Raw genomic sequence first — 13,340 nt, 5'->3', positions numbered from 1 at the left:
AGAATAATGGTTGTTCTATTTATATGAGAGATATGTTTTATGGTCATGCCCCGCTGGTCAATGGTTTATTCTTGATGAATCTCGAACGTGATGTTACACATATTCATAGTGTGAATACCAAAAGATGTAAAGTTGATAACGATAGTCCCACATACTTGTGGCACTGCCGCCTTGGTCACATTGGTGTCAAACGCATGAAGAAGCTCCATGCAGATGAACTTTTGGAGTCTCTTGATTACGAATCATTTGACACGTGCGAACCATGCCTCATGGGTAAGATGACCAAGACTCCGTTCTTCGAAACAATGGAGCGAGCAACCAACTTATTGGAAATCATACATACTGATGTGTGCGGTCCAATGAGTGTTGAGGCTCGCGGTGGCTATCGTTATGTTCTCACTCTCACTGATGATTTAAGTAGATATGGGTGTTGGAAATATGCCCTAGAGGCAATAATAAATTGGTTATTATTATATTTCCTTGTTCATGATAATCGTCTATTATCCATGCTAGAATTGTATTGATAGGAAACTCAGATACATGTGTGGATACATAGACAACACCATGTCCCTAGTAAGCCTCTAGTTGACTAGCTCGTTGATCAATAGATGGTTACGGTTTCCTGACCATGGACATTGGATGTCGTTGATAACGGGATCACATCATTAGGAGAATGATGTGATGGACAAGACCCAATCCTAAGCCTAGCACAAGATCGTGTAGTTCGTTTGCTAAGAGCTTTTCTAATGTCAAGTATCATTTCCTTAGACCATGAGATTGTGCAACTCCCGGATACCGTAGGAATGCTTTGGGTGTACCAAACGTCACAACGTAACTGGGTGGCTATAAAGGTGCACTACAGGTATCTCCGAAAGTGTCTGTTGGGTTGGCACGAATCGAGACTGGGATTTGTCACTCCGTGTAAACGGAGAGGTATCTCTGGGCCCACTCGGTAGGACATCATCATAATGTGCACAATGTGACCAAGGAGTTGATCACGGGATGATGTGTTACGGAACGAGTAAAGAGACTTGCCGGTAACGAGATTGAACAAGGTATCGGGATACCGACGATCGAATCTCGGGCAAGTAACATACCGGTTGACAAAGGGAATTGAATACGGGATTGATTGAATCCCCGACATCGTGGTTCATCCGATGAGATCATCGTGGAACATGTGGGAGCCAACATGGGTATCCAGATCCCGTTGTTGGTTATTGGCCGGAGAACGTCTCGGTCATGTCTGCATGGTTCCCGAACCCGTAGGGTCTACACACTTAAGGTTCGATGACGCTAGGGTTATAGGGAATAGATATACGTGGTTACCTAATGTTGTTCGGAGTCCCGGATGAGATCCCAGACGTCACGAGGAGTTCCGGAATGGTCCGGAGGTAAAGATTTATATATGGGAAGTCCCGTTTTGTCCGCCGGAAGAGTTTCGGGCGTCACCGGTAATGTACCGGGACCACCGGAGGGTTCCGGGGGTCCACCAGCCCCGGAGGGCCCTATGGGCTGTATGTGGAGAGGGACCAGCCCCTTAGTGGGCTGGGCGCCTTCCCTCCCAGGGCCCATGCGCCTGGGGGTTTGGGGGAACCCTAAGGGGAGGCGCCCCCCTTGCCTTGGGGGGCAAGGCAACCCCCCTGGCCGCCGCCCCCTCCTCAGATTGGATCTGAGGGGGCCGGCCCCCCTCTCCCTTGCCCCTATATATATGGGGGGGTGGGAGGCCAGCAGCACCCAAGTTCTGGCGCAACCCTCCCCCTCTTCCATGTCCTCCTCCTCTCCCGCAGTGCTTGGCGAAGCCCTGCTGGAGTGCCACGCTCCTCCACCACCACCATGCCGTTGTGCTGCTGCTGGACGGAGTCTTCCCCAACCTCTCCCTCTCTCCTTGCTGGATCAAGGCGTGGGAGACGTCACCGGGCTGCACGTGTGTTGAACGCGGAGGCGCCGTGGTTCGGCGCTTAGATCGGAATCAACCACGATCTGAATCGCTATGAGTACGACTCCTTCATCCGCGTTCTTGCAACGCTTCCGCATCGTGATCTACAATGGTATGTAGATGCACTGCCCTTCCCCTCGTTGCTAGATTACTCCATGGATTGATCTTGGTGATGCGTAGAAAATTTTGAATTTCTGCTACGTTCCCCAACAATGGCATCATGAGCTAGGTCTATGCGTAGTTTCTATGCACGAGTAGAACACAAAGTAGTTGTGGGCGTCGATTTTGTCAATTTACTTGCCGTTACTAGTCTTATCTTGATTCGGCGACATCGTGGGATGAAGCGGCCCGGACCGACCTTACACGTACACTTACGTGAGACAGGTTCCACCGATTGACATGCACTAGTTGCATAAGGTGGCTAGCGGGTGTCTGTCTCTCCCACTTTAGTCGGATCAGATTCGATGAAAAGGGTCCTTATGAAGGGTAAATAGAAATTGGCATATCACGTTGTGGCTTTTGCGTAGGTAAGAAACGTTCTTGCTAGAATCCCATAGCAGCCACGTAAAACATGCAACAACAATTAGAGGACGTCTAACTTGTTTTTGCAGGGTATGCTATGTGATGTGATATGGCCAAAAGGATGTGATGAATGATATATGTGATGTATGAGATTGGTCATGTTCTTGTAATAGGAATCACGACTTGCATGTCGATGAGTATGACAACCAGCAGGAGCCATAGGAGTTGTCTTAATTTATTGTATGACCCGCGTGTCAATGAAAATGCCATGTAATTACTTTACTTTATCGCTAACCGTTAGCCATAGTAGTAGAAGTAATAGTTGGCGAGACAACTTCATGAAGACACAATGATGGAGATCATGATGATGGAGATCATGGTGTCATGCCGGTGACGAAGGTGATCATGCCGCGCCTCAAAGATGGAGATCAAAGGCGCAAGATGATATTGGCCATATCACGTCACTTTATGATTTGCATGTGATGTTTGTCATGTTTACATCTTATTTGCTTAGAACGACGGTAGCATAAATAAGATGATCCCTCACTAAAATTTCAAGAGACGTGTTCCCCCTAACTGTGCACCGTTGCGAAGGTCTGTTGTTTCGAAGCACCACGTGATGATCGGGTGTGATAGATTCTAACATTCGAATACAATGGGTGTTGACGAGCCTAGCATGTACAGACATGGCCTCGGAACACATGCGAAACACTTAGGTTGACTTGCGAGCCTAGCATGTACAGACATGGCCTCGGAACACAAGAGATCGAAAGGTCGAACATGAGTCGTATAGTAGATGCGATCAACATGGAGATGTTCACCGATGATGACTAGTCCGTCTCACGTGATGATCGGACACGGCCTAGTTTGACTCGGAAAATGGATCACTTAGATGACTAGAGGGATGTCTATCTAAGTGGGAGTTCATTAAACAATCAGATGAACTTAATTATCAAGAACATAGGCAAAAGGTCTTTGCAAATTATGTCATAGCTTACGCTTTAGTTCTACTGGTTAAGATATGTTCCTAGAGAAAATTTAGTTGAAAGTTGATAGTAGCAATTATGCGGACTGGGTCCGTAAACTGAGGATTGTCCTCATTGCTGCACAGAAGGCTTATGTCCTTAATGCACCGCTCGGTGTGCTGAACCTCAGCGTCGTCTATAGATGTTGCGAAACATCTGACATACATGTTTTGATGAATACGTGATAGTTCAGTGTGTGATGCTAACGGTTTAGAATTGTGGCACCAAAGACGTTTTGAAACGTCGCAGAACATATGAAATGTTCCGAAGACTGAAATTGGGATTTCAGACTAGTGCCCACGTCAAGAGCTATGAGACCTCTGACAAGTTTCTTAAGCCTGCAAACTAAGGGAGAAAATCTCAATCGTTGAGCATGTGCTCAGATTGTCTGAGTACTACAATCACTTGAATCGAGTGGGAGTTAATCTTCCAGATGAGATAGTGATGGTTCTCCATAGTCACTACCACCAAGCTATTAGAGCTTCGTAATGAACTATAACATATCAGGGATAGACATGATGATCCTTGAGCAACTCGCGATGTTTGACACCGCGAAAGTAGAAATCAAGAAGGAGCATCAATTGTTGATGGTTAGTAAAACCACTAGTTTCTAGAAGGGCAAGGGCAAAAGGGATACTTCATGAAACAGCAAATCATTTGCTGCTCTAGTGAAGAATCCCAAGGTTGAACCCAAACCCGAGACTAAGTGCTTCTGTAATGAGGGGAACGGTCACTGAAGCAGAACTACCCTAGATACTTGGTAGATGAGAAGGCAGGCAAGGTCGACAGAAGTATATTGGATATACATTATATGAATGTGTACTTTACTAGTACTCCTAGCAGCACCAGGGTATTAGATACCGGTTCGGTTGCTAAGTGTTAGTAACTCGAAATAAAAGCTGCGGAATAAACGGAGACTAGCTAAAGGTGAGATGACGATATGTGTTGGAAGTGTTTCCAAGGTTGATGTGATCAAGCGTCGCATGCTCCCTCTACCATCGAGATTGGTGTTAAACCTAAATAATTGTTATTTGGTGTTTGCGTTGAGCATAAACATGATTGGATTATGTTTATCGCAATACGGTTATTCATTTAAGGAGAATAATGGTTACTCTGTTTATTTGAATAATACCTTCAATGGTCTTGCACCTAAAATGAATCTTGATCGCAGTGATACACATGTTCGTGCCAAAAGATATAAAATAGTAATGATAGTACCACATACTTGTGGCACTGCCATTTGAGTCATATTGGTATAGAACGCATGAAGAAGCTCCATGTAGATGGATCTTTGGACTCACTCGTTTTTGAAAGGATTGAGACATGCGAACCATGTCTATTGGTATATATGCGTGAAGAAACTCCATGCAGATGGATCATTTAGACTCACTTGATTTTGAATCACTTGAGACATGCAAATCATACCACATGGGCAAGATGATTGAAAAGCCTCGTTTTCAGTAAGATGGAACAAGAGAGCAACTTGTTGGAAGTAATACATTTGATGTGTGCAGTCCAATGAGTGCTGAGGCACGCAGTGGATATCGATATGTTCTTACTTCACAGATGATTTGAGTAGATGCTGAGTGTATTTACTTGATGAAACACAAGTCTGAATTATTGAAAGGTTCAAGTAATTTCAGAGTGAAGTTGAAGATCGTCGTGACAAGAGGATAAAATATCTATGATATGATCATAGAGATATCTGAGTTACGAGTTTGGCACACAATTAAGACATTGTGGAAAGTGTTTCACAATTAATACCGCCTGGAACACCACAATGTGATGGTGTGTCCGAACATCATAACTGCACCCTATTGGATATGGTGCATACCATGATGTCTCTTTACCACTATCATTTATGGGTTAGGCATTAGAGACAACCGCATTCACTTTAAATAGGGCACCACGCAATTCCGTTGAGACAACACCGTTTAGAGAAACCTAAGTTGTCGTTTCTTAAAAGTTTGGGGCTGCGATGCTTATGTGAAAAAGTTTCAGGCTGATAAGCTCGAACCCAAAGCGGATAAATGCATCTTCATAGAATACCCAAAACAGTTGGGTACACCTCCTGTTTCAGATCTGGAAGTAAACAGGTCCTTTCTCGAGGAAAAGTTTCTCTCGAAAGAATTGAGTGGGAGGATGGTGGAGACTTGATAAGGTTATTGAACCGTCACTTCAACTAGTGTGTAGCAGGGCACAGGAAGTTGTTCCTGTGGCACCTACACCAATTGAACTGGAAGCTTATGATAGTGATCATGAAACTTCGGATCAAGTCACTACCAAACCTCGTAGGACGACGAGGATGCGTGCTACTTCAGAGTGGTACGTGATCCTGTCTTGAAAGTCATGTTGTTAGGCAACAATGAACCTACGAGCTAAGGAGAAGCGATGGTGGGCCCATATTCCGACAGATGGTTAGAAGCCATGAAATCCGAGATAGGATCCATGTATCAGAACAAAGCATGGACTTTGGTGAACTTGCCAGATGATCGGCAAGCCATTGAGATAAATGGATCTTTAAGAAGAAGACGGACATGGATGGTAATGCTACCGTCTATGAAGCTCGACTTGTGGCGAAGAGTATTTTCACAAGTTCAAGGAGTTGACTACGATGAGATTTTCTCATCCGAAGCGATGCTTAAGTCCGTCGGAATCATGTTAGCATTAGCTGCATTTATGAAATCTGGCAGATGGATGTCAAAACAAGTTTCCTTACCAGTTTTCGTAAGGAAAGGTTGTATGTGATACAATCAGAAAGGTTTTGTCAATCCTAAGGATGCTAAAAGGTATGCTAGCTCCAGCGATCCTTCCATGGACTAGAGCAAGCATCTCGGAGTCAGAATATACGCTTTGATGGAGTGATCAAATTTTTTGGGTTTATACAAAGTTTGTTAGAAACTTGTATTTACAATAAAGTGAGTGGGAGCGCTACAACATTTCTGATAAGTATATGTGAATGACATATTGTTGATCCGAAATGATGTAAAATTTCTGGAAAGCATAAAGGGTTGTTTGAAAGGAGTTTTTCAAAGGAAGACCTGGATAAAGCTGCTTACATATTGGGCATCAAGATCTATAGAGATAGATCAAGACGCCTGATGATACTTTCAAAGAACGCACACCTTGACATGATTTTGAAAGAGTTCAAAATAGATCAGCAAAGAAGGAGTTCTTGGCTGTGTTACAAGGTGTGAGTATTGAGTAAGACTCAAGACCTGACCACAGCAGAAGAGAGAGAGAAAGGACGAAGGTCGTCCCCTATGTTTTAGACGTAGGCTCTACAGTATGCTATGCTGTGTACCGCACATGAAGTGTGCCTTGCCATGAGTTGGTCAAGGGGTACAATAGTGATCCGGGAATGGATCACATGACAGCGGTCGAACTTATCCTTAGTATCTAGTGGACTAAGGAATTTTCTCGATTATGGAGGTGAAAAGGAGTTTGTCGTAAAGGGTTACGTCGATGTGAACTTTGACACTAATCCGGATGACTCTGAGTAGTAAACCGGATTCGTATAGTAGAGCAGTTATTTGAAATGGCTCCAAGTAGCGCGTGGTAGCATCCACAAGATGACATAGATATTCGTAAAGCACACACGGATCTGAAAGGTTCAGACCCGTTGACTAATAACCTCTCTCACAAGCATAACATGATCAAACCAGAACTCATTGAGTGTTGATCACATAGTGATGTGAACTAGATTGTTGACTCTAGTAAACTCTTTGGATGTTGGTCACATGGTGATGTGACCTGTGAGTGTTAATCACATGGTGATGTGAACTAGATTATTGACTCTAGTGCAAGTGGGAGACTGTTGGAAATATGCCCTAGAGGCAATAATAAATTGGTTATTATTATATTTCCTTGTTCATGATAATCGTTTATTATCCATGCTAGAATTGTATTGATAGGAAACTCAGATACATGTGTGGATACATAGACAACACCATGTCCCTAGTAAGCCTCTAGTTGACTAGCTCGTTGATCAATAGATGGTTACGGTTTCCTGACCATGGACATTGGATGTCGTTGATAACGGGATCACATCATTAGGAGAATGATGTGATGGACAAGACCCAATCCTAAGCCTAGCACAAGATCGTGTAGTTCGTTTGCTAAGAGCTTTTCTAATGTCAAGTATCATTTCCTTAGACCATGAGATTGTGCAACTCCCGGATACCGTAGGAATGCTTTGGGTGTACCAAACATCACAACGTAACTGGGTGGCTATAAAGGTGCACTACAGGTATCTCCGAAAGTGTCTGTTGGGTTGGCACGAATCGAGACTGGGATTTGTCACTCCATGTAAACGGAGAGGTATCTCTGGGCCCACTCGGTAGGACATCATCATAATGTGCACAATGTGACCAAGGAGTTTATCACGGGATGATGTGTTACGGAACGAGTAAAGAGACTTGCCGGTAACGAGATTGAACAAGGTATCGGGATACCGACGATCGAATCTCGGGCAAGTAACATATCGGTTGACAAAGGGAATTGAATACGGGATTGATTGAATCCCCGACATCATGGTTCATCCGATGAGATCATCGTGAAACATGTGGGAGCCAACATGGGTATCCAGATCCCGCTGTTGGTTATTGGCCGGAGAACGTCTCGGTCATGTCTGCATGGTTCCCGAACCCGTAGGGTCTACACACTTGAGGTTCGATGACGCTAGGGTTATAGGGAATAGATATACGTGGTTACCGAATGTTGTTCGGAGTCCCGGATGAGATCCCGGACGTCACGAGGAGTTCCGGAATGGTCCGGAGGTAAAGATTTATATATGGGAAGTCCTGTTTTGGCCACCGGAAGAGTTTCGGGCGTCACCGGTAATGTACCGGGACCACCGGAGGGTTCCGGGGGTCCACCGGGAGGGGCCACCAGCCCCGGAGGGCCCTATGGGCTGTATGTGGAGAGGGACCAGCCCCTTAGTGGGCTTGGCGCCTTCCCTCCCAGGGCCCATGCGCCTGGGGGTTTGGGGGAACCCTAAGGGGAGGTGCCCCCCTTGCCTTGGGGGGCAAGGCAACCCCCCTGGCCGCCGCCCCCTCCTCCGATTGGATCTGAGGGGGCCGGCCCCCCTCTCCCTTGCCCCTATATATATGGGGGGGGTGGGAGGGCAGCAGCACCCAAGTTCTGGCGCAGCCCTCCCCCTCTTCCATGTCCTCCTCCTCTCCCGCAGTGCTTGGCGAAGCCCTGCTGGAGTGCCACGCTCCTCCACCACCACCATGCCGTTGTGCAGCTGCTGGACGGAGTCTTCCCCAACCTCTCCCTCTCTCCTTGCTGGATCAAGGCGTGGGAGACGTCACCGGGCTGCACATGTGTTGAACGCAGAGGCGTCGTGGTTCGGCGCTTAGATCGGAATCAACCACGATCTGAATCGCTACGAGTACGACTCCTTCATCCGCGTTCTTGCAACGCTTCCGCATCGTGATCTACAATGGTATGTAGATGCACTGCCCTTCCCCTCGTTGCTAGATTACTCCATGGATTGATCTTGCTGATGCGTAGAAAATTTTGAATTTCTGCTACGTTCCCCAACAGTGGCATCATGAGCTAGGTCTATGCGTAGTTTCTATGCACGAGTAGAACACAAAGTAGTTGTGGGCGTCGATTTTGTCAATTTACTTGCCGTTACTAGTCTTATCTTGATTCGACGGCATCGTGGGATGAAGCGGCCCGGACCGACCTTACACGTACACTTACGTGAGACAGGTTCCACCGATTGACATGCACTAGTTGCATAAGGTGGCTAGCGGGTGTCTGTCTCTCCCACTTTAGTCGGATCAGATTCGATGAAAAGGTTCCTTATGAAGGGTAAATAGAAATTGGCATATCACGTTGTGGCTTTTGCGTAGGTAAGAAACGTTCTTGCTAGAATCCCATAGCAGCCACGTAAAACATGCAACAACAATTAGAGGACGTCTAACTTGTTTTTGCAGGGTATGCTATGTGATGTGATATGGCCAAAAGGATGTGATGAATGATATATGTGATGTATGAGATTGATCATGTTCTTGTAATAGGAATCACGACTTGCATGTCAATGAGTATGACAACGGGCAGGAGCCATAGGAGTTGTCTTAATTTAGTTGAAAGTTGATAGTAGCAATTATGCGGACTGGGTCCGTAAACTGAGGATTGTCCTCATTGCTGCACAGAAGGCTTATGTCCTTAATGCACCGCTCGGTGTGCTGAACCTCAGCGTCGTCTATAGATGTTGCGAAACATCTGACATACATGTTTTGATGAATACGTGATAGTTCAGTGTGTGATGCTAACGGTTTAGAATTGTGGCACCAAAGACGTTTTGAAACGTCGCAGAACATATGAAATGTTCCGAAGACTGAAATTGGGATTTCAGACTAGTGCCCACGTCAAGAGCTATGAGACCTCTGACAAGTTTCTTAAGCCTGCAAACTAAGGGAGAAAAGCTCAATCGTTGAGCATGTGCTCAGATTGTCTGAGTACTACAATCACTTGAATCGAGTGGGAGTTAATCTTCCAGATGAGATAGTGATGGTTCTCCATAGTCACTACCACCAAGCTATTAGAGCTTCGTAATGAACTATAACATATCAGGGATAGACATGATGATCCTTGAGCAACTCGCGATGTTTGACATCGCGAAAGTAGAAATCAAGAAGGAGCATCAATTGTTGATGGTTAGTAAAACCACTAGTTTCTAGAAGGGCAAGGGCAAAGGGATACTTCATGAAACAGCAAATCATTTGCTGCTCTAGTGAAGAATCCCAAGGTTGAACCCAAACCCGAGACTAAGTGCTTCTGTAATGAGGGGAACGGTCACTGAAGCAGAACTACCCTAGATACTTGGTAGATGAGAAGGAAGGCAAGGTCGACAGAAGTATATTGGATATACATTATATGAATGTGTACTTTACTAGTACTCCTAGCAGCACCAGGGTATTAGATACCGGTTCGGTTGCTAAGTGTTAGTAACTCGAAATAAAAGCTGCGGAATAAACGGAGACTAGCTAAAGGTGAGATGACGATATGTGTTGGAAGTGTTTCCAAGGTTGATGTGATCAAGCGTCGCATGCTCCCTCTACCATCGAGATTGGTGTTAAACCTAAATAATTGTTATTTGGTGTTTGCGTTGAGCATAAACATGATTGGATTATGTTTATCGCAATACGGTTATTCATTTAAGGAGAATAATGGTTACTCTGTTTATTTGAATAATACCTTCAATGGTCTTGCACCTAAAATGAATCTTGATCGCAGTGATACACATGTTCGTGCCAAAAGATATAAAATAGTAATGATAGTACCACATACTTGTGGCACTGCCAGTTGAGTCATATTGGTATAGAACGCATGAAGAAGCTCCTTGTAGATGGATCTTTGGACTCACTCGTTTTTGAAAGGATTGAGACATGCGAACCATGTTATTGGTATATATGCGTGAAGAACTCCATGCAGATGGATCATTTGGATCACTTGATTTGATCACTTGAGACATGCAGTCATACATGGGCAAGATGACGAAAGCCTCTTTTCAGTAAGATGAACAAGAGCACTCTCCTCTCCTTGCGGATCAAGCGTGGGAGACGTCATGCACGTTGTTGCGCGAGGCTGCGTGTTCGGCGCTTAATCGGATCACCACGATCTGATCGCTACGAGTACGACTCTCATTGGTTCTTGCAGCTTCCGCTCGCCCTCATGTATTAGATGCATCCCTCTCGTTGCTAGTTACTCCATAGATGATCTTGTGATGCGTAGAAAATTTGATTCTCTAGTAACATGGGTATGTCTACCTAATGAAACACAAGTCTGAGACCTTTAAAAAGTGTCAAAGACATTTCAGAGTGAGGTTGAGAATCAAACGTGACAGGAAAATAAAGTTCCTGCGATCAGATCGTGGAGGAGAATATTTAAGTCACGAATTTGGCACACACTTAAGGAAATGTGGAATTGTTTCACAACTCACGCCGCCTGGAACACCTCGGCGAAATGGTGTGTCCGAACGTCGTAATCGCACTCTATTGGATATGGTGCGATCTATGATGTCTCTTACCGATCTACCGCTCTCATTTTGGGGCTATGCTTTAGAGACTGCAGCATTCACTTTAAATAGGGCTCCGTCGAAATCCGTTGAGACGACACCATATGAATTATGGTTTGGGAAGAAACCTAAGCTGTCGTTTCTAAAAGTTTGGGGATGCAATGCTTATGTCAAGAAACTTCAACCTGAAAAGCTCGAACCCAAGTCGGAAAAATGCGTCTTCATAGGATACCCTAAGGAAACCATTGGGTATACCTTCTACCTCAGATCCGAAGGCAAGATCTTTGTTGCCAAGAACGGGTCCTTTCTGGAGAAAGAGTTTCTCTCAAAAGAATTAAGTGGGAGGAAAGTGGAACTTGATGAGGTGATAGTCACCCCTTCCGAACCGGAAAGTAGCGCAGCGCGGGAAGATGTTCCTGTGGTGCCTACACCGACTGGGGAGGAAGTTAATGATGATGATCATGAAGCTTCGGATCAAGTTACTGCTGAACTTCGTAGGTCCACAAGGACACATTCCGCACCAGAGTGGTACGGCAACCCTGTCCTGGAAATCACGTTGTTAGACAACGGTGAACCTTCGAACTATGAAGAAGCGATGGCGGGCCCAGATTCCAACAAATGGCTTGAAGCCATGCAATCCGAGATAGGATCCATGTATGAAAACGAAGTATGGACTTTGACTGACTTGCCCGATGATCGGCGAGCCATAGAAAATAAATGGATCTTTAAGAAGAAGACAGACGCGGACGGTAACGTGACCATCTATAAGGCTCGACTTGTCGCTAAGGGTTATCGACAAGTTCAAGGGGTTGACTATGATGAGACTTTCTCACCCGTAGCGAAGCTGAAGTCCGTCCGAATCATGTTAGCAATTGCCGCATTCTATGATTATGAGATATGGCAAATGGACGTCAAAACGGCATTCCTTAACGGCTTTCTTAAGGAAGAATTGTATATGATGCAGCCGGAAGGTTTTGTCGATCCTAAGAATGCTAACAAGGTATGCAAGCTCCAGCGCTCCATCTATGGGCTGGTGCAAGCATCTCGGAGTTGGAACATTCGATTTGATGAGATGATCAAAGCGTTTGGGTTTACACAGACTTATGGAGAAGCCTGTGTTTACAAAAAAGTGAGTGGGAGCTCTGTAGCATTTCTCTTATTATATGTGGATGACATACTATTGATGGGAAATGATATAGAATTCTTGGAAAGTATAAAGGCCTATTTGAATAAATGTTTTTCAATGAAGGACCTTGGAGAAGCTGCTTATATATTAGGCATCAAGATCTATAGAGATAGATCAAGACGCCTCATTGGTCTTTCACAGAGTACGTACCTTGACAAGATATTGAAGAAGTTCAATATGGATCAGTCCAAGAAGGGGTTCTTGCCTGTATTGCAAGGTGTGCAATTGAGCACGGCTCAATGCCCGACCACGGCAGAAGATAGAGAAAAGATGAGTGTCATCCCCTATGCCTCGGCCATATGGTCTATTATGTATGCCATGCTGTGTACCAGACCTGATGTAAACCTTGCCGTAAGTTTGGTAGGAAGGTACCAAAGTAATCCCGACATGGAACACTGGACAGCGGTCAAGAATATCCTGAAGTACCTGAAGAGGACTAAGGATATGTTTCTCGTTTATGGAGGTGACGAAGAGCTCGTCGTAAAGGGTTACGTCGACGCTAGCTTCGACACAGATCTGGATGACTCGAAGTCACAAACCGGATACGTGTATATTTTGAATGGAGGGCAGTAAGCTGGTGCAGTTGCAAGCAAAGCGTCATGGCGGGATCTACATGTGAAGCGGAGTACATGGCAGCCT

This window comes from Triticum aestivum, chromosome 7D (genome assembly GCF_018294505.1).
Source record: "Triticum aestivum cultivar Chinese Spring chromosome 7D, IWGSC CS RefSeq v2.1, whole genome shotgun sequence".
Classification (NCBI taxonomy): domain Eukaryota; kingdom Viridiplantae; phylum Streptophyta; class Magnoliopsida; order Poales; family Poaceae; genus Triticum; species Triticum aestivum.
The sequence above is the reverse complement of the archived record's forward strand: the minus strand, read 5'-3'. Positions refer to the sequence as shown.